Source organism: Canis lupus, chromosome 4 (genome assembly GCF_048164855.1).
Source record: "Canis lupus baileyi chromosome 4, mCanLup2.hap1, whole genome shotgun sequence".
Lineage (NCBI taxonomy): Eukaryota > Metazoa > Chordata > Mammalia > Carnivora > Canidae > Canis > Canis lupus.
The window spans coordinates 1,462,273-1,480,941 of NC_132841.1; the positions used below are offsets into that span (position 1 = coordinate 1,462,273).

Here is an 18,669-nt window from a genome sequence, read left to right on the forward strand (position 1 = left end):
CCCGTACTTACTCCTTTCTGAGAGAAAAAGAGGCAAAGGGCAGCCGAGGTGGCTCAGCGGTTTAGCGCCGCCGTCGGCCCAGGGCAGGATCCTGGGGACTGGGATCAAGTCCCACGTCAGGCTCCCTCCATGGAGCCTGCCTCTCCCTCTGCCTGTGTCTCTGCCTCTGTCTCTCTGTGTGTGTCTCTCAATAAATAAATAAAATTAAAAAAAGAAAAAGAGGGAAAGAGTATGGCCCGACTCTGTCCACTGCAAACTTTCAAGATCTGAAATTCATTTATTAGTTCTTCAAACAATGGCTCAGGAATGGTGCTTGTAAACTGCAATCAGAATATAATTGTAGAAATGATTCTGATTGAAAAATCTAGTGAAAACAGTCATTTGGACTACATATTTCTAACCTGTCCATTTGTATACTGGAAGGACACATGGTAAAGAATGTTCTTTTGGCTCAATATTTATGTTTTAGGATTGCTTGGAGGTCTGTATTTATAAGACTATTTTTGTATCTGGACATATTTCACACATCTGATTTTCTTTTAACCTTCAGCCTATTTGCATCTCCCTCCCCCTCACGCCCCCAATTCCCACAGTTATTGAAGACTATTTGCCAAAAAAGGGAGCAGGAGTCATTTGGAGGGCATGCAGACAAGGATGCACTAAGGCCTGCCTGAGCACATTAGGGTCAGAAAACACACCCTTCTGCCCTGTGAGCAATTGCCTGAGCACTGTGATCCTGCTTCTTCATCTATAAAATGAGGATTATTCTACTTGTGGATTAGATACAATGTGTAGAAAACACTCAGCATAGCCTAAGTGGTCCCTAGCAGTCAGTTTCTGTGATCATTCTTTTGATTTCACAGAATGGCTTTTTCAAGGGTGAACAAGAGCCAACCTTTGTTGAGCTCTAAACCCAGGGTGACTTTGCCTCCTGGGGACATTTGGCAATGCGTGGAGCCATTTTTCTTGTCACAAGTTGGGGGGAATGTGCTCCCCATGTCTAGTGGCTGGAGGGCAGGGATGCTGATAAAAACCCTACAATGCACAACAGAACAACCCCCTACAAGTTACCGGCCCGAGAGGTCAGGAGTGCCAATGCTGAGGAAGTCTTGTGTTAAGAGAGGTGTAACAGAGATCCAGAAAAATGCAGCATCCTGTTTGCCAGGAAAATCTGGAAAATGTCCTGGCGCTTACTAACCTGGCAAACTCTCTGGCAAGTCTCTTCAAGAATCAGCTCACGTTGAATTCCTCTGGAAATCACAGTCTCCCCCTCCCCGCCCACAGGAATCAATTTTGTCCTACTTGGTTCAAACTCTTCCATGGTCATTTGGGATCGTCAAGGGGTCTGAGTGCTTACTAAGGCCTCAGGCTCGGGACAGATTCTTGCTCCTCAGAAACCACCTGCTCCAGACACTGTCAACTACATCAACCATCACGATAGGAGGATGAGCATCAACCATCAGCTTTGCTGGAGTCAACGGGGAGATAGCAAAGGAAAGGGTATTTGGCGAGTCTTGAGAAAGAAAGCCCAGGTGGCCAGGCAGGAAAGAAAGAGCACAGCATTCCAAGGAGGGAGCAGCATGTGTGAAGTGCTGTGGGCGCACCTACCCATGCTCCCGTCGGAGCGCACAGCATTTCACATTTTCTCTCACCACAGGCCCCTTGAGCGAAAGTTCCATCTTCTCCCACTCGACCTTCTACTCTGAGATCTGGCACAAGTCCTTTCTCCTAGCAGACCTACCAGTGCTGCCTGCACTCCAACGGACGTGGGATGAGTACAGGTGCACTGAGGGCAGGAGAGCGGGTGACAGGAGGGCTGGAGGAGATGCGGGTGCAGGGAGGGAGGCAGAAATAGAGGCTGCACCTGGCAAGCAGCCTCCGAAGGGGAGCAGAGCAGCCGGCTCGGAGGCCACCATGGGGAAGGCAGACAAACCACCCTGGCGCCTCCCACCATCGCCTCGCATCCAGTGCCACTCAGCTGGGGGCTGACCCAAGAAAACACAGAATCAGTGGAGTTCATTTTTTGGGACTGGGAGGAGGTGTGGGTGGGAAAGAGGAACCCCCCCCCCCTCATTGTCAAGGGGCGGCCGGAGCCTCTTCCACTGGAGAGAAAGAGAGAGACGTCCTCGCCTGCCCCAGCCCTTCAGCAGTGCCCCGTGATGGACACAACACAAATAGTTTCCTGGGAAAACCAGCACGGTACATTATTCCATGATCGTTCTTTGCTGCCTCCGACTGTGCTCTGGACCTCACACTGATGACACTCGTCCGGTACCCTGAAGGCGCTGGGAGTCCTGTGAGGTGATCATTTGGGTTGGGTCCTGCCTTGCTATTTCCAAGCTCTGGGACTCCTGAAACCCTCAGTATCTACACCAGAAAATTAAAAATAATAACAGCGTGTGGTCTTTGAGCAAATTTAAGGAGATGATAGGTAAAGCAAGGGACACTGACTGCCACCACTCAGCAGGACCTCAGAGGGAGGTCCTCTGTCTTCTGCTTCATGGTCACACCCAGAGCTGAGTCCCTGGTATGTGCCCGCAAGGTGGGATTATAGGCTGTGTTTGCACTGTGGCCACCTGTGCCATTCATTTGACATATCGCTTCTTGCAGCTGCGCAGCTTCATTTTACTATTAGGTCATAAATTCCTGGGGACAATGTGAAACAACATTTTTACTGTGTTTTTGAGTTTCCAAGTCTTAGACTCCATAACCATAATAGAAGTAAATAAGCTCCTCTGTGGTTAACGCTTTTAGTGCATCAGTATTTGAAGCATATGGTTTTATTATAATACTCACTTTTTCTTCTTTTTTTAAAAATGATTTCATTTTATTTTATTAGAGAGAGAGCATGTGAGTGGGGGGAGGGGCAAGGGAAGAGGGGGAGGGAGTGAGAGAAGCGGACTCTGCTTTGAGTGCAGAGCCTGATGCAGGGCTCGATCCCACCACCCTGAGATCATGACCTGAACCTGAACCGAAATCAAGAGTTTGAGGCTCAGCCAACTGAGCCCAATAACATAAAGAGGGACCATCCAGGATTCATTTACACCTTATGACCTTGACTCAAATAGTTTTCAGGGCAGGAAAGTATATGAGACACAGTGTCTACTGAAGATTCTTCCTTCTTTTAAGTGAAATGTTACAGAGTGTGCCTGAATGTGGCCAATGCAAATCTCTACGATACACTGAAAAAGAAAATGACCAGTTTCCAGACTCATTTTCCCCAGATATTCCCCTAGAGTCCTAGGGGAAGGCAAAGGGTTGTGTCTCCACGTTCACAGCAGCTGGCCACTGACTGCCTGGCCCATGTCACAAAGCCACGCAGAAAAGTTACACAAATGAACAGACATGAAAGACCCCGATGATACAGGAGATGCTTGGGGGCTCGAAAACACTAACCTCCAAGAACAGTGGCAGATTTGGATGAAAGAAAATGGAAATTAAATTCTTCAAGTCTGATAAAGCATAGAAAAGGGACTGCTGTGTTGAAAGTACTACCTTTCTGTTAAAATGAAACAATGGGAACAGAAACTGTGAGCATTAAATAAAATAGTAAAATGTATATTTTGGCACAGCCCAGACAATTAAATATTAGAAAACAATGATCTCTTGTTTTGGATTTCCTGAAGCCAAATGGAAAGTAGAGCTCATATCACTATTAATTCTGGCTCCCCGGGATTAAAAACAAAGGGGCGAAGGAATAAGGTTGAACCAGTTCAACAAAACAAGGTGAATCCTTATTCTAAAACCCGAGAGGAACATGCATGGAAAAGAGAAACACCGTAGGTATAAAATCAATAAAATGAAAAGATGGATTTAGGCAGAAAAGAAGAAGTTATCCTAAGGATTCGGAATAAAAGCAAACAAAATATAACTTCGGAGTCTTGAGGTTTGGTGCCTTGAATTATTTTTAGAAACCCCCACCAAACTGAACTTCCCTTGAGCGATCCGGCGCTTGCTCAGGGGTTTTGAGGTGGAGGGTTCTCTGCCCCATGAGTTCAGAAGCATCCGGTCTCCCCACTGCCTCTGCCCTCAGGACGGAGGGCAAGGATAGCCTCCAAGTGCACCTGTAGCCCAACAGAGGGCGCGATTCAGAGCCAGAGTCACCTGATGGCACAGGGTATACATCCCTGGGATCTGGAAGGTTACTCCGCCTCTGACTCTTGGTCTTCTCTTTCGTCAGATAATACAGGTAAATCTGCTTTCGCGGCCACGATGTTAAGTCTCTGCGGTAGATGTTAGCCTGTCTTACTGCTGATCTACAACGCGTCAAAGGCTTGGTACAATTAATACAACCCAATAGAGTGGCCATGCTTCTCTGGAGGACGAATTGATCACCGGCCAACTCCCAGGCCCAAATGATCTTAAAGTCTTTGTGATATCGGTGATTCAACCTGTCGTATCATATTAATACCAGACACTGAATTGTGTGCCGCACAGAGAATGGTGCTGACCTGTTCTATTTCAGCGTGAGCCACAACATAACCAGTTCTACAGTAACTGGTCATACTACCATCTATTGAGTTCCTATTCCATATGTGGCACATGTATTATATAGATAATATTCAAAATATATATTCATTAGGGCAAGTCCTTATAATAGCTCTGTAAGATGGATATTCCTAATATTTTATGTTTGAAAAAAACAGCTCAGAGGTTAAGAATTTGCCCAAGGTGGGATCCCTGGGTGGCTCAGCGGTTGAGCATCTGCCTTTGGCCCAGGGTGTGATCCTGGAGACCCGGGATCGAGTCCTGCATCGGGCTCCCTGCGTGGAGCCTGCTTCTCCCTCTGCCTGTGTCTCTGCCTCTCTCTCTGTGTCTCTCATGAATAAATAGATAAAATCTAAAAAAAAAAAAAAAAAAAAGAATTTGCCCAAGGGCCATGGGACTAGTTAAGTAGCATTGCTGGGATTGCGGACTGTATGTGTCTGACACAAAACCACAGTCCCCATGACCGGTGGGGTCATCTTGCACCTGGCTTTAACCACATGGTTAACATTGTGTTTAAACACTGCTGGTTTTGAGAGTTGGCAACATTTGATCTCTCTTTCTCTGCAATCAATGAAGCAGGTGATGATTCATGGGAGAATTATAAAGTTCTAGGGTTAGGCCCTCCCTGAGTTTAAAATTTGCATTCTTTGATACAAACGTGTCTTACTCATTCTTACCTCCCTCATTATGTGTGATAGTCCTCTGGCAGGACTATCATTTACAATTGGTTAAATCTCTGACGTGGGCTCAGCACATCCCAGTTTGGGATTGGTGGCTGAAACGCCACCTCCAGGAATTACGGATACTGGGAATGGGCCGGCTCACGGTTAGCCACTGCCACGGACACGATACAGTATTTGTTGATCTCCCTTGCTGGTGTGGCCTGGTCAACCCAGTCCCTACCAGCCTTTGGTAGAGGTGTACACAGAGGTGAAGTCAGTGCTTAGGGCAGGTGTTACATGAGAGGGGAAGTCACATTAAGATTCCTTCCCTGACCCAGGCAAATGAGGAAACCTGACTGGAAACTCCTGATGAGAATTAATTACTCAGGGAAGCTGATACACACGCTAGGCTTCTCCAGGAAGGCACAGTATAGAGAGCTTTATCCAGTCTGTTTCTCACTGCTCTTCTTATTGCATTTGTTTCCAGAGAAGAACACTGCAGTGACCATGAACACCACTACCTCAATAGGAAGAAACCCTTTCAACCATAAAACCAGGTAGTGAAAGAAAAGGCTTTTGTTAATATTTCAATATATTCCAGTCAGGGGCAGATATAGGCTTTGGGGAGGTTGACTCTTCTATAACCTTATGGTCCCTACAGAGAGGGTGGTGGCTGGGTGGCTCAGCCAGTTGAATGTCCAACTCTTGGTTTTGGCTCAGGTCACGATCTCAGGGTCATGAGATCGAGCCCCATGTAGGGCTCTGTGCTGGGTGTGGAGTCTGTATGAGATCCTCTCTTTGCCCCTCCCCTCCCTCTTTCTCTCTCAAATGCGTAAATAAAATCTTAAAAAATTATTAGTCAAAATGCCATCACTCCCTTCTCCCTCAGGGGCTTGTCTAAAGGGACAGAATTTGAAGTTTTAGCTTTATTAGCTTCACAGTAAATTTTCTTCTAATTCCAAGAAAAATCGAGACGGTCTGGTTATGATTAAGGAACTGAAAGTTTTAAAAACTCTCCATATAACTAACTCAATATGTGTATCTGTATATTTAGAGGTAATGAAATTCTCTTCCTTCCAAAATACTACAACAAACATGCAAATACAATGGATGGAAAATCTGATGCTGTGAGGAAGGAAATTTAAGTTGCCCAGGTATGACGTATTGCAGTGGATTAGGTATCTGGAAGTTTAATCAGCTTCCAAAGTTAAGAACCCATAAGTTCCCACTGTTTGCCACCAAATGATCAGGTTCAAAAAATGGGATTTGGGAGAGCTATTAAAAAAAAAAGAAGAAAGGAAAAAGGAGTGAGCTCCCTCTGCTGGTGAGCTGGTGTCAACGCAGAGCCAGAAGTAAAGGGACCCCTCTGTCAAGACAGGAACACTGCCCTGGGTCCTCTAATGAGGACAAAGGGAGAAATCAGGACCTGTACACTTCACACTTGAGGGATTTTGTTTTTCTGAGAGTGGTAAAGAATAACAAAGAGGAAGTCACTTTGATATGATGACATGTCAAAGAAACGTTTATGGGCAAATGTCCTTCATGTTTGTGGTACGACATGGCTCACCCAGAGACCCAGCAGTGCTCATTGGAACAGGCTGGAAGACAGCAAATGTGTGACAAAGGTACCATCTCCAGCTGGAAACAGGTGTCTACTGTGGTTCCCGAAGGAATGTTCAGTTCAGCCAACTTAAAATCCTAAATGAGAGATCCAGAAATAAATGCTAATAACATTTTTACATGATAATAAACTGGCAACTACTGATACCCACAAGCTGACATATGGAAATCCATAGAATTGCCTACCAGTATACAGTTTATTAAAGAAAACCTCTGACCAGATGTTATGTGATCCAAGGCCACTGAAGATCGATCTACAGAAAGATTAAGTTTAAGCTGATTCCAGGAAATATTTAAATAAGATATGATAATGAGACAGAAGAGCTAGCCCTGAGAAAATGTTTCCATGGGAACGTCTATTTTTTTCTCCCCTGTGATATTTTAAATTAGAATACATACCCATCGGGGTTGGAAACCCTCATGCACATACCTCCAAATCATGGGTCTGTGGCACATCTCCTGTCCCATTCTTCTGGCCATCTGTCGTTGGGCAGATCTGTCATGTGCTGCCTACAACTGCAACCCAAGACTTCCCTCACCAAGGTTTGGGCACCAGAGAAGATGAAGTCAAGGCCTAAGTTCGCCCTCAACAAACATCAAGAACCATACCTATCTTATTTGCTTCCTCAGAAATCCCACGATCATGTGACTGGCTTGGAGTAACAAAGCATATCTAATGAGAAATTAGAGGAGAAGCTTATGTGGTACCTAGTATCTTAACAGAATTTTGTTGGTCAATTAGAAATAACTGGGCAGCCCCGGTGGCGTAGCGGTTTAGCGCCGCCTGCAGCCCAGAGTGTGATCCTGGAGACCGGGGATCGAGTCCCATGTCGGGCTCCCTGCATGGGGCCTGCTTCTCCCTCTGCCTGTGTCTCTGCCTTTCTCTCTCTGTGTGTGTCTCTCATGAATAAATAAATAAAATCTTAAAAAAAAATTAGAAATAACTGTGAGATCATTTAGAAATAGCCGTGAGAGCCTTTTAATTAACATTCTCCTCCACTCTCTAGCGAGGTATCAGAGAAGAAGGGAGACAGGGGAGTTTTAAGTCAGGTTGCTTCGACCAGTTAGCTGTTTAGCTGAGTCACCTTGCAAGGGATGGGAGATGTGCCACAGACCCACGGGCCTGGTAAGAGCTAAAGATCCCCTTTGGCCTTTTGTGGAAGGAAAAGCCACTGTGGGCATTGTGCTGACACAGTATTATTGGCTTAGGCACAGTATGTATGTGGGATGCACAGAGCAGGTGTGCCCTCTGCTCGATGCGGCTGCTGGGAAGTACCCACCACACACGGTCATTGTTCGGTTGGCACCAGAGTTATCACAAATAAATGGATCTGCTGTGAAAAATATACTGAGGGCTTCAGCACGAAAACACATAGTGCTATTTCTCTCAGGGTACAAGAAATGATCCCAAATAACTGCAATAAGCCAAGCAATTTAATTAGATGAACGAATATACTTTCATCATAGGAATTTCCTAGACTAGTGCCTCTCAAAATGTGGTCCCCGGACCAGCAGCATCAGCATCAACTGGTTATTTGTTAGACGTGTAAATTTTTGGACCCCACTGCAGACCTCCTACATCAGAAATTCTGGAGCAATCAGTGTTTGAACAAGCCTTCCAGGTATTTCTAATGCATGTGAAAGTTGGAGAACCATTGTCCTGGATGACTGGCCTGTGCCTTCTACCTCACCTGTTAGCAGAATCAAGACACCCACTGGCAAACATGGGGGTATTTCAAGGACATTAGGTATTTCCCATCTCTTCTGAGACACTTGCCTGTTATGATGTCTCCAAGGATCTCTAATCCTCCTCTTCAGGCATTCGTTCTGGTCACCTCTCCAGCCCCAATTCTTACCAATCAGATTCTAAACAGATAGTGGATTGCAAGCTCTTTGACAGCAAGAAGGAATCAAGACCAGCAGCATGATTCACATCTTCTATCTGGTAAGACATCTGTTGCTGGTGGCTAAGCAAGTCCACTTGCTTTCTACGAGCCACTCACCAAGAATTCACTCTGCACCTACGAATATAGCCTCCTAAGGCTTTGAGGGATATTTAACAAACTTCATGGCATGTTTTGAAACTCAGGGATTACAGTCCAGCTGAACAGAAGGGAACAATTAAAAGCATTACAGTTACAGGCAGGCTCCTGCTTTGCCTTCCCTCCGCAGTGCCCACTAGAGCAAGGGGCCAGGGCAGACCTTCCCTATGGACCTGCTCCATGCCAATCCAGGAAGCGAAATATTTGAAAACTTAGCAGCAAATGTCACACACATGCTGGATTTACTCTACATTCATCCACAGGCAGGCCCAGTAAAGCTAGGGTAGTGAAAAGAGAAAGGATCCTTCAAGATGCCCAAGGTAAGCTACGTTTCTTACCTTTATCATCATCCATTTCTACGAAAGAGATGAACCAAATTGGTTTCGAAAAGCTTCATTAGTGAAACTGAGAAGCACTTACTCAGTCTTCTCATGTCAGAGTATTAGTTTCCAGTGGCTGCCTTAACAAATCACAGCTAGGTTGACTTAAAACAGCAGAAATTCATTTGTTCACTGTCCCGGTGGTTAGATGTCTAAAGTCAAGGTGTTATAGGGCTGCACTTCCTCCAGAGGCTCTAGGAAGAAGAACCCTCCCATGCTTTTTCCTCTTTTAGGGGCTCCAGGCACTCCTTGGCTGGTCTGTTCTCTGCTTCTGAGCTCACACTGCCTCCTCTTGCCTTCTCCTATGTCTTATAAAGGATACTCGTCTCTAGACCCACATAGATAATCCGGGGTGATCTCATCACAAGCTCTGAACTGAATTACACCTGCAAAGACCCTTTTTCCAGTTAAGGTAATTCACAGAATTGGGCAGGTAAGGATGTGGACCTATCTTTTAAAAGGAAGCTGTAGTCTGCAAACATAAAACAGCCCCGAGAACAGAACTTCTATCAAGCCAGGGCTGATGGTTGGGTTTCTCTTTTCATATGATAAATATATTTCCTTTGCAACTTTAGCTTTGACAGTGTGTTTTTCATTTGCATTTGAAAGATTTTAAGAGGAAAGAAACACTTTCAATAATACTTCAAGAAAAAAAAAAGATGAAGAGATTAGAAGTGGGGATAAATATAAATAAAGGTGTAGGAAGCAAAGCAGTAGGGAAACAAACACAGTTAAGTAGGAGACATTTCATTCTCTGCTTCTTTCTTTGCATTTCTTTAAGGTATCCATATGTCCAACAAATACGAATCGAGTATGTACATATTTATTAAAAGGAATATTTGAACACAAACCCAGAGCTAGATTCTGTGGGTTCAAAACCACACAGAACTCAGTTGTGTGCCTTTTAGACATGTTACTTGATCTTCTCGTGCCTTAGTTTCTTCATCTGTAAAACATCCAGTATTGAGTACCTGGGTGTAGGATTGTAAAGAGGATTAAATTACTTAACGAAGCAGTTAGAATCCCGGGTGCATAGGGGAACAGGCACTGTTTGCTAAATAAAGAAAATAAACGTGCCAGGTTCTGAGCTGACTTTTGCGATGAACAAGACAGACAAAAGGTTACATCCCGGGAGAAAAGAGAATCCTCCAAGAAATGAACAGAATTGAGGTGCTGCAAGGAAATAAACAAGTTCTGGAGTAGAGTTAAAAGATGTGTAGGATGGGGAACCCTGTTTTAGAAAATGTGGGGCAGGCTCAGCTCTCTACTGAAGTGACAATTATGCTGAGCATAAGAAAAGAGATGTGACTTCTTGAGAAGGCTGATTGTTTTGTACTTTACAATGACGGGTCGGAAGAGCCAGCGCTCATTCTGCAGAGTAACTGGTTCATTGTTACAATCTGTGTGTTTGCATAGACGCATACAGAGGGTGGAAATAGGCAGGAAGTTCTCTTGAGCCACAAGGAAAATATCCCATGAGGGAAACACCAGATACAAATTTCCTAAACTACTCTGGCGGGATGATCCTCCAACAATCTCGAAGAGGAGAATCCTTTCTTGGCGAAAAGTAGCCTCGGGGCTGTGGCGTCTCCCTGAACAGAAATCACACCCGTGGGTAAATTTCACTTCATCGTGGGTTTATTGGACTCTTCCTGGTGGGTGCAGCCAGCGTGCCCCAGACCAGGGGTGCAGGGACCCTGCTTCCTAGCAGCTCACAGCCCATGATAAAGCCCTAGGCTACATGGCCTTGTAGTCACGAATGTATACATTATAAAGATGTGTACGTTTCGGGTTTTTTTTTTTCTTTTTTTCCATTTCGGGTTTTAAATTAGTACAGATTAGGCTTTCCTTCAAATTTGCCCTTTTACCGCTCCCAGCTGAGCCACTCTCAATTTCTTCTACATATGGATGTGAAAGATTAACTTACTAGATGTCCTTACACAGAGATGTGCCTCAGTTTCCTGGGCAGCAAAGTGGAGGTGATAGATAATAGCGCCTATCTAATAGGGTTGCATAGGGATCAAATGAATTAATATATGCATTCTGAACGGTGTCTGTCACATAGTAAAAATCAGATAAGTGTTAAGATTATAGTTATTAATAGTCTGGCCAGGAAACCGTAATTTGCAGCAAAGTAAAAGCAAACAAAACAACTAAGGGCCGCCTGCCCTAATTAGCACATGATCTGGGCAAGCGGTTTTTCACTGTGGGCTTCAGTTTTCTTCTGGGTCCAATGAGGACAATGAAAGGTAATGAGCTGGTCTAGCTGTCACTTGGGAGAACTCTCCGCTTCTAGATTCCTCAGTGCTTCTGTTGCTGGGGGACTCTCCTGAGAGTCCAGCTCTTCTGCTTGCAGGGGAAGAACCATAAAAGGGTCTCTTCCACTGGTGAAACTCAGACTCAAACAAATTACTTTCAATAGTTATCAAAGGGCATAGGAAGCAGGTAGTTGAGTGTGAGTTCCAAGTCAGTGGCTTGGGAAAGAATCCTGGGAACATTAAGGGATATGGTTTCTTCTGTCTGATGCAGGACGTTGGAAACTTTGGGAACAATGACACAGAGGGCAGGGCAACTGACGGTGTCCACCGATAATTAGCCGGCATATACACGGATGGAGCCCAAAAGAGACTGGCATCTCATTTTGCCCTTTCTTTCATATTTTCCCCCTTTCTTTCTCTTTTCTTCTCTCCCACTTTCCTTGCTAGGCCAATGGGCAGCAGCAACCCCCTCCTGTCTGGTTCCTGGTCCCTCTCTCCAGTGCTCGCTTGCTGCCATTATTACCGAGAATCTTATCCTCTGTGCTTCCTCAGCTGAAAACTAGGATTGCCAGTTTCCTCTTGTGAACGTTCAGACATATACAGCTTAGTAGCAGCAAGCCCATGTTTGAAATTATCCGTTTTGTTTTCATGGCCCTCAGACACAGCCACGTGTCTGTTTAGCACTCCCAGCAGGGCTGGGAAGGGAGAGGTTTCTAGCAGCCAGCCCACCAGACAAGAAGCTGCTTGTGAACCTGGCAGGATGTGTGCTTGACCACCTCTGCTCTGGACCAGCAAAAAGTTCAATGAGGGGGCTAGAGAGGGTGACGAGACATCTGTAGGCCAGCCACTCCAGCCCACGGCCCCATGCCTGGACCTGCCAGTTCAGCCAGGAGCCTGATTTTCAATTCGATGATTCATGGCTTCCTTACAGGGGAAATTTGCAGGTTGGGGGGAAAAAAGGAAATTGGACAGATTTATGGATGTCTTCATAAACATAAGCAACGCAAAGATGGTTTCTGAAGTAACACATGGATATGAACACTGAATTGATCAAACCTAGAAAGCACATCCTGACCTACAGAGGCCCCCCAGCTGTGATGTTCAGAGCAGCGCTTGCCAAGGGTGGTCCAGGAGCACCAGCATTGCCTGGGAGCTTGCTAGAAGTGCATGTCCTTGAGTTCCACCTGCTGAGTCAGAAAGTCAGGGGGTGACACTCACCAGTCAGTGGTGTTTTAACCCACCTTGCAGGTGATCCTAATACATACCTGAGATTGAGGACTTTGGGTTTAAAAGAGTCTTGAACTGGGGTGCCTGGGTGGCTTAAGCATCTGCCTTCCACTCAGGTCACGATCCCCAGGGTCCTGGGATTGCCCCACGTCAGGCTCCCTGTTCAGTGGGGAGTCTGCTTCTCCCTTTTCCTCTGCTGCTCCTCCTGCTTGTGTTTTCTCTCTCTCTCTCCCTTTCTCTCCCTCTCTGTCAAATGAATGAATAAAATCTTTAAAAAATGATTAAAGAGTCTGGATCATTGTCTCTGCTGTATCCCTGCACTTGCCAGTCTCTTGGCCTGGAAAGTCCAACCTCACCTTTTGCCATCACCTGGTCAAGCCCGGGAGGAAGATGCTGCTGGAGCCAGTCCTCCTCAGGCTGGGACAGGTGTCCCTGTTATATAGTCACAGAGCACGCAGCACATTCTCTCACATGGCAGTGAGGAAACCAACTGCCTTTTAATGGTTCCCTGCCTCCCTGTACCTGTGGCTATCTGAGGGCAACAGCTGGTCTGAATCACTGCCTTTCCTGAATATCTGGCAAGCTGCTTGGCACAGAAGCAGTGGATGGATGGACATTCCCGTGTGGGGGAAAAGGGAGATGAGTTTTATTTTTTAAATCTAGCAACTTAATAAATACTAAGAAGATAGTCATCACATACAATTTTCTGTAAAAAAAATTCTGGTAGCACCTGGGTGGCTCAGTGGTTGAGTATCTGCCTCTGGCTCAGGGTGTGATCCCGTGGTCCTGGGATCGAGTCCCATATTGGGCTCCCTGCAGGGAGCCTGCTTCTCCCTCTGCCTGTGTCTCTGCCTCTCTCTGTGTCTTTCATGAATAATAAAAAAAGAATTCTGGATTTTCTCTTACTGGGAAGAAGCATAAGGCAGTTCATGGACTCCCAGGATTTAAATTCTGTCACAAAACGATGTGGCTTTAGGTCAGTTTTCATCATGCAGCCTCAGTATCTTCATCTATAAAATGGAGAGATTACCCGTCTACAGTAGTTCAGAAAGTCAGAAATGATGTATCACAGTATCTAGCACATAACACTCACTAGATAAATGCAACTGATGTTATTATTCACCAGTGAGACTTCATATACTGTGTTGTGAAAGCAATATATTTAGTCCTTTCTAAATAATGGGGCTGTGGTTCCCCTAATGTCTCCAGTGGACTTCCTAGAGGATTTGAAAGAAAAAAAATGCCCTTATGTTTCAAAATAAGAATCTTTCAATGAATTTCTGAAGGAATGATTACAATCACATCTGTAACTGAAATCCTAACCCTTTTGATGGAGCAGCTTCCCTGCTATGGTGCAGTTGCTCTCTGTGTGACAGGACTAAGGGAAGCTGAGAACAAAGGGACTGCTGAATAAACACTTTGGGAAACTAATGGTTGGCATAACCAAAATTAAAAAAAAAATTATATAGTGTGCCCCAAATGTAGTGTGGTCTCAGTAAAAATCCCTCTGGCTCTCTAGTTTCTTATTGATTGATTGATTGACTGATTCATTCATTCGTTCATTCACTCATGAGAGACCCAGAAAGAGGCAGAGACAGAGGCAGAGGGAGAAGCAGGCTCCCTGCAGAGCAGAAAGCCTGAGGTGGGACTTGAGCCCAGGACCCCAGGATCATACCCTGAGCCAAAGGCAGATGTTCAATCACTGAGCCACCCAGGCTCCCCTGGCTTTCTAGTTTCTGTTGGTACCTGTGATTGGCCAGGGTGAGCCCCAGACGTCACACGGCATCATCTCTCTCTGGGGAATGTGTACTTGGGACCCAAGGGCAGTGAGCGGTCAGTGGGGGCCAGTGTCATGTTTGGGGTATTGTGCACTCGGGCTCTGGGCATGTCGCCTTCTGCTCACTATTTACACACAGAGAGACGGAGAGTGAGTTTGTCTGCAGTGGAGGTTGGGGCTCAGATAAAGATGCTGCCCTGCTCAGGGTTCTAGAGGCTCTCCAGTTCCCAGTCAGGGCTCCCCATTGGCCGGGCCCTTTCCTGGGCTCAGCTCTCCTTTGATGGCTGGCTGGTGTTTCGCCTCTTTGGTTTGGGTCATAAAAACAAGTGGAGTTACTCAGTCCCTTTCCAGGGGAAGGTGTGCAAATCAGCTTTTCAATGCCCACTGTTGCCACAATTTAATTATTTAAGGATTAAGATGCTATGTACTTCTCCACAACATCTGTATACACACTGTGTCAAAGTATCTCTGAGCTGGAGTTTGGAGAGAAGGTGGGGTATGGCAGTAAGTGGTCTGATCTTGGAAGAAACAGTAGGAGAAATCCTAAGATGCATTAAACAGAAAGATATAAACTTACAGTGAATTTTGACCAATTGTAAGTCAACCAACATGTTAAATCAAACACCAACATAAGAACGATGATTTGTAGCAGAACCAATGGCTGTGACATTATCCTAAGATACAGCTTCTTACTTCATTATTGTCAATTAAAAACACAGTTGAGGTAGGTTCCCAACTGTCATGCTGTCCCATAGATCTGGGGTTGACTGTGGGCCAAATCCATCAAGCCTTCTTAATTTGTAAAGCTGCTAACCTAAGAGTGTTTTTTTATACTTTTAAAGAGTAACATTAATAATATCAAAAGAGTAACATTTTGTGACATAGAAAGTATATGGAATTCCATCTTCAGTGTCTATACAGTTTACTGGAACACTTGTTTACGTGTCGCCTGTGGTTGCCTTAGTGCTATGACACAGTTGAATAGTGTAATCGAGAGTGCGTGACAGCAGAACCTAAAATATGTACTCTCTGCGCCCCCCCGCCCCGCCCGCCACAGAACAAGTGTGTGGAGCGCGGCCATAGGAGCATGCTGGGCTTCTGTGTGACACCCATCCACTCTTGGGTGTCACAGGCCCAGAGGGGCTGGAACCTTGTCTGTGTATCATCGCCATTCACCCAGTATAGGATACACGCTCTGCACGTCGTTGGCATTTAGACACATTTATCTATGATTGAACTGTGAACAACGTTTTCCTAGTCAGACATGTGCAAAGATATATAATATGCTGACCTTGCCTTTAGGCCCTCCCAGGGGCCCTGAACATCTCCGTGTCTATGTATGTTCTCAATGAATAACGAGGCTCTGGAACAGGACAGGTTTGGACTGCGTGGGTTCCCTTACACACAGATTGTTTTCAACCAGTACAGTACTGTAAATATATTCTCTTCCTTATGATTTTTTTTTTAAAGATTTTATTTATTTATTTCAGATAGAGCATGAGAGAGAGAGAGCATGAGCAGGGCAGAGGGAGAAGCAGACTCCCGGCTGAGCAGGGAGCCTGACGCAGAGCTCAATCCCAGGACCTGAGCCCAAGGCAGACACTTCACCGACTGAGCCATCCAGGCCCCCCTTATGATTTTCTTAATAACATTTTCTCTTCTCTAGTTTACCTCATTGTAAGAATACACTATATAATGCATATAGCACACAGGATATGTAATAATCAACTGTTTATGTGACTGGTAAGGCTTCCAGTTAGCAGTTACGTTTTGGGTCAGTCCAAAGTTTTGTGCAGCTTTCTGACTGTGTGGGGTGTGGTGCGGGTGACACCCCTAACCCCTAGGCTGTTTGAGAATAATTGTTTTATACATGTGTATGGTCTAAAACTAAAGTTGCAAGAAATTATATGAAAGAAGCCTGCACACAGTCAAGTGCAAGCTGCATGAATTCAAAACCAGTTTCTTAGATTAGTGTTGGTGGCTTTGGCACATCGCCCATCTTCTGGGCGTCACTTTGCTCACCTGTAAGATGGGGCTAATGCATATCTCTCTGGGATCCTGTGGGAATAACAATAGATGACATATGTGACATTCCTAGTTGGGTGCTGCGCCCTCGATAAATGGCAGTCCTTGTGCAGTAAGAATTCCATGAACACCGCACAGAGGGAGCCCGATGGCAGGCCCCGATGGCATGCGTGGAGAGGCCTGGCCTATCAAGGACCAGTTCCCAGATCCGAGAGGGCAGGCCGGGTCAGGAGGTGTCTGGCACACACTGAGGAGGAAAATGAAGTGAGCGCTCCATATAGGGAAACGAGAAAGGCAGGACAGAGGGCTGGAGAAGCAGCATGCCGTGCAGGCTCTTATTTTAGAGTTTAGACTCTTATTTAAAAATGGAGATCAGGGCACCCGGGTAGCTTAGGTGGTAAAGCGTCTGCCTTCGGCTCAGGTCATGATCGGGGTCCTGGAATCGACTCCCCCATCGGGCTCCCTGCTCAGCCAGGAGTCTGCTTTTCCCTCTGCCTCTGCCTCTCCCCCACTCATGCTCTCTTTCTCTTTCTTCCTTTCCTTCTCTGCCAAGTAAATAAATAAAATCTTAAAAGAAGAAGAAGAAGAAGAAGAAGAAGAAGAAGAAGAAGGAGAAAGGTGTTTCTACAGGGAGTGGTCAGCACAAGGGTCTGTTTAGAAAATTTGTCTCCCATTATCCTGTTACCTGGGAGGTCTTCCAGCTTGTGTGCTGTTCCGCCTGGAAGATTCCAGATGTGTTGGCAGGCGACCATCCTGATTATACTCTGCTCTCCTGTGGGTGACTTTAAAACCAGGTGGTGATCTCACCAAGGGCTGTGTTTCCCTAGCATTTTCTGTCCTGGTGTCATTTCAAATGTACATTCTGGAAACAACAATCTCCTGGTCCTAGATTCTATGTGCAGTTTTGGAAGAAGAACATGAATAAACTTTCAAGCTGAACAAGAGGAATTCTGACTAAATACAGTTTTGTGCAGGTGGCTATAGGCTCTGAGGATTCAGAGCCTGCTGAGTTTTGAGGTCTGTTGCTGACATCTATCACAGCATGTATATGACTTGAAAAAAGCATACATACCCACAATGCTAAAAATACTCCACAGCCTACCCGGATGGCAGGCTGTCAGATGCTATATTCTGATTTTTATACTTCCTGCTGATATTTGGACATTCTCACAAGTATGTTGTTTACCTTTTTTTTTTTTTTTTTTTCCTGTAATAAAAAGATGGCCTTGGACTCAGGCTTAGGGAGGACATTCTCAGGAAAGGATGTGTGTCATGGCCTGTCATTCCCAGTTGTCATAGATAAATCATGTTGCCCCAGGTGCTCATCCGTGGAGCTGATGTGGGTTTGGGCCATTCTAGTATGTAGGGGTGATTCTAGAGGATTCTCACCGTGGCTACATCTCTTCCTGGCCTCACCAGGGCCCACGGGTCTGTTGGGTATCACTGGTGCTGTGATCTGTCAGAGGATTCAAGCTGAAGGGCAGTCACTGGCTCCCAAACCTCAACGAACACATTAATCATAAACTAATTTTTCAGATATGAAGACCCAGATCTTCAGGGTTCTGTCTGTAACTGGAAAGTGGGAGCTCGACTAGAGTTCAGATCTTTGGACTCACAGAAAGTGTGTATTCTGACCACACTTGCTGTCATGTTTCTAAACACTCAAGATTCCCCTTGACTTAGTAGTTCCAACCTGTAGCTCCAGGTCAGGTCAGACTGTGCCGGGCCTCAGGCCTCAGGGGATCCTAGCACCAGTGGTTCCCAGAGAGACAGAGGGTTGTGGTGGGGGTGAGGTGTGCTGGCTACCTTACCAAGTATATCAGGACAACCATGGACTAATTGACTTTTGTTTCTGTTTTCAGAATCTAAGCCACACAATTGCTCAGATTAATTAGCAAGAAGTAGAGCGGCTGTATATAAAAACACAGGCGTACTTATGGCCCAACAACTTTTTTTATTCTTCGACCCAGTTAAAATTCTCAGTGCTGACCTCATATTTGGCAATCTTTGGGAATGCTGCCTTTTACTGATGAGAAAAGGAGAAACTAGGTTAAGGCATTCACATACACTCTGAAGCAGTAAGCATTAGAGCTTCGGAATCCCTTTTGGTCTGAGTAGCTCACACACTCCACAAAATGTGACAACAGGGGCATATTACTAATGAGCAAACCAAAACAAGGCAGGAGGGAA

The 18,669-nt window shown here is 45.5% G+C and overlaps 1 protein-coding gene across 9 annotated transcripts in view; it reads right to left on the reverse strand.

Annotated features, from left to right (window-relative positions):
• Positions 1 to 18,669, reverse strand: part of LOC140631715 (transient receptor potential cation channel subfamily V member 3-like) — a 541,542-nt gene that overhangs the window by 63,812 nt on the left and 459,061 nt on the right. Inside the window, exons 8-9 of one of the 9 annotated variants that reach the window (XR_012029200.1) lie at positions 12,716 to 12,923; positions 10,036 to 10,163 (exon numbers count right to left, since the gene is read on the reverse strand). The exons of the other annotated variants lie outside the window; for them this stretch is intronic. The gene's annotated coding sequence lies outside the window, so the exon portion shown is untranslated. Of the gene's footprint in view, positions 1 to 10,035; positions 10,164 to 12,715; positions 12,924 to 18,669 lie in introns of those variants that run through there. 9 annotated transcript variants of the gene reach the window in all.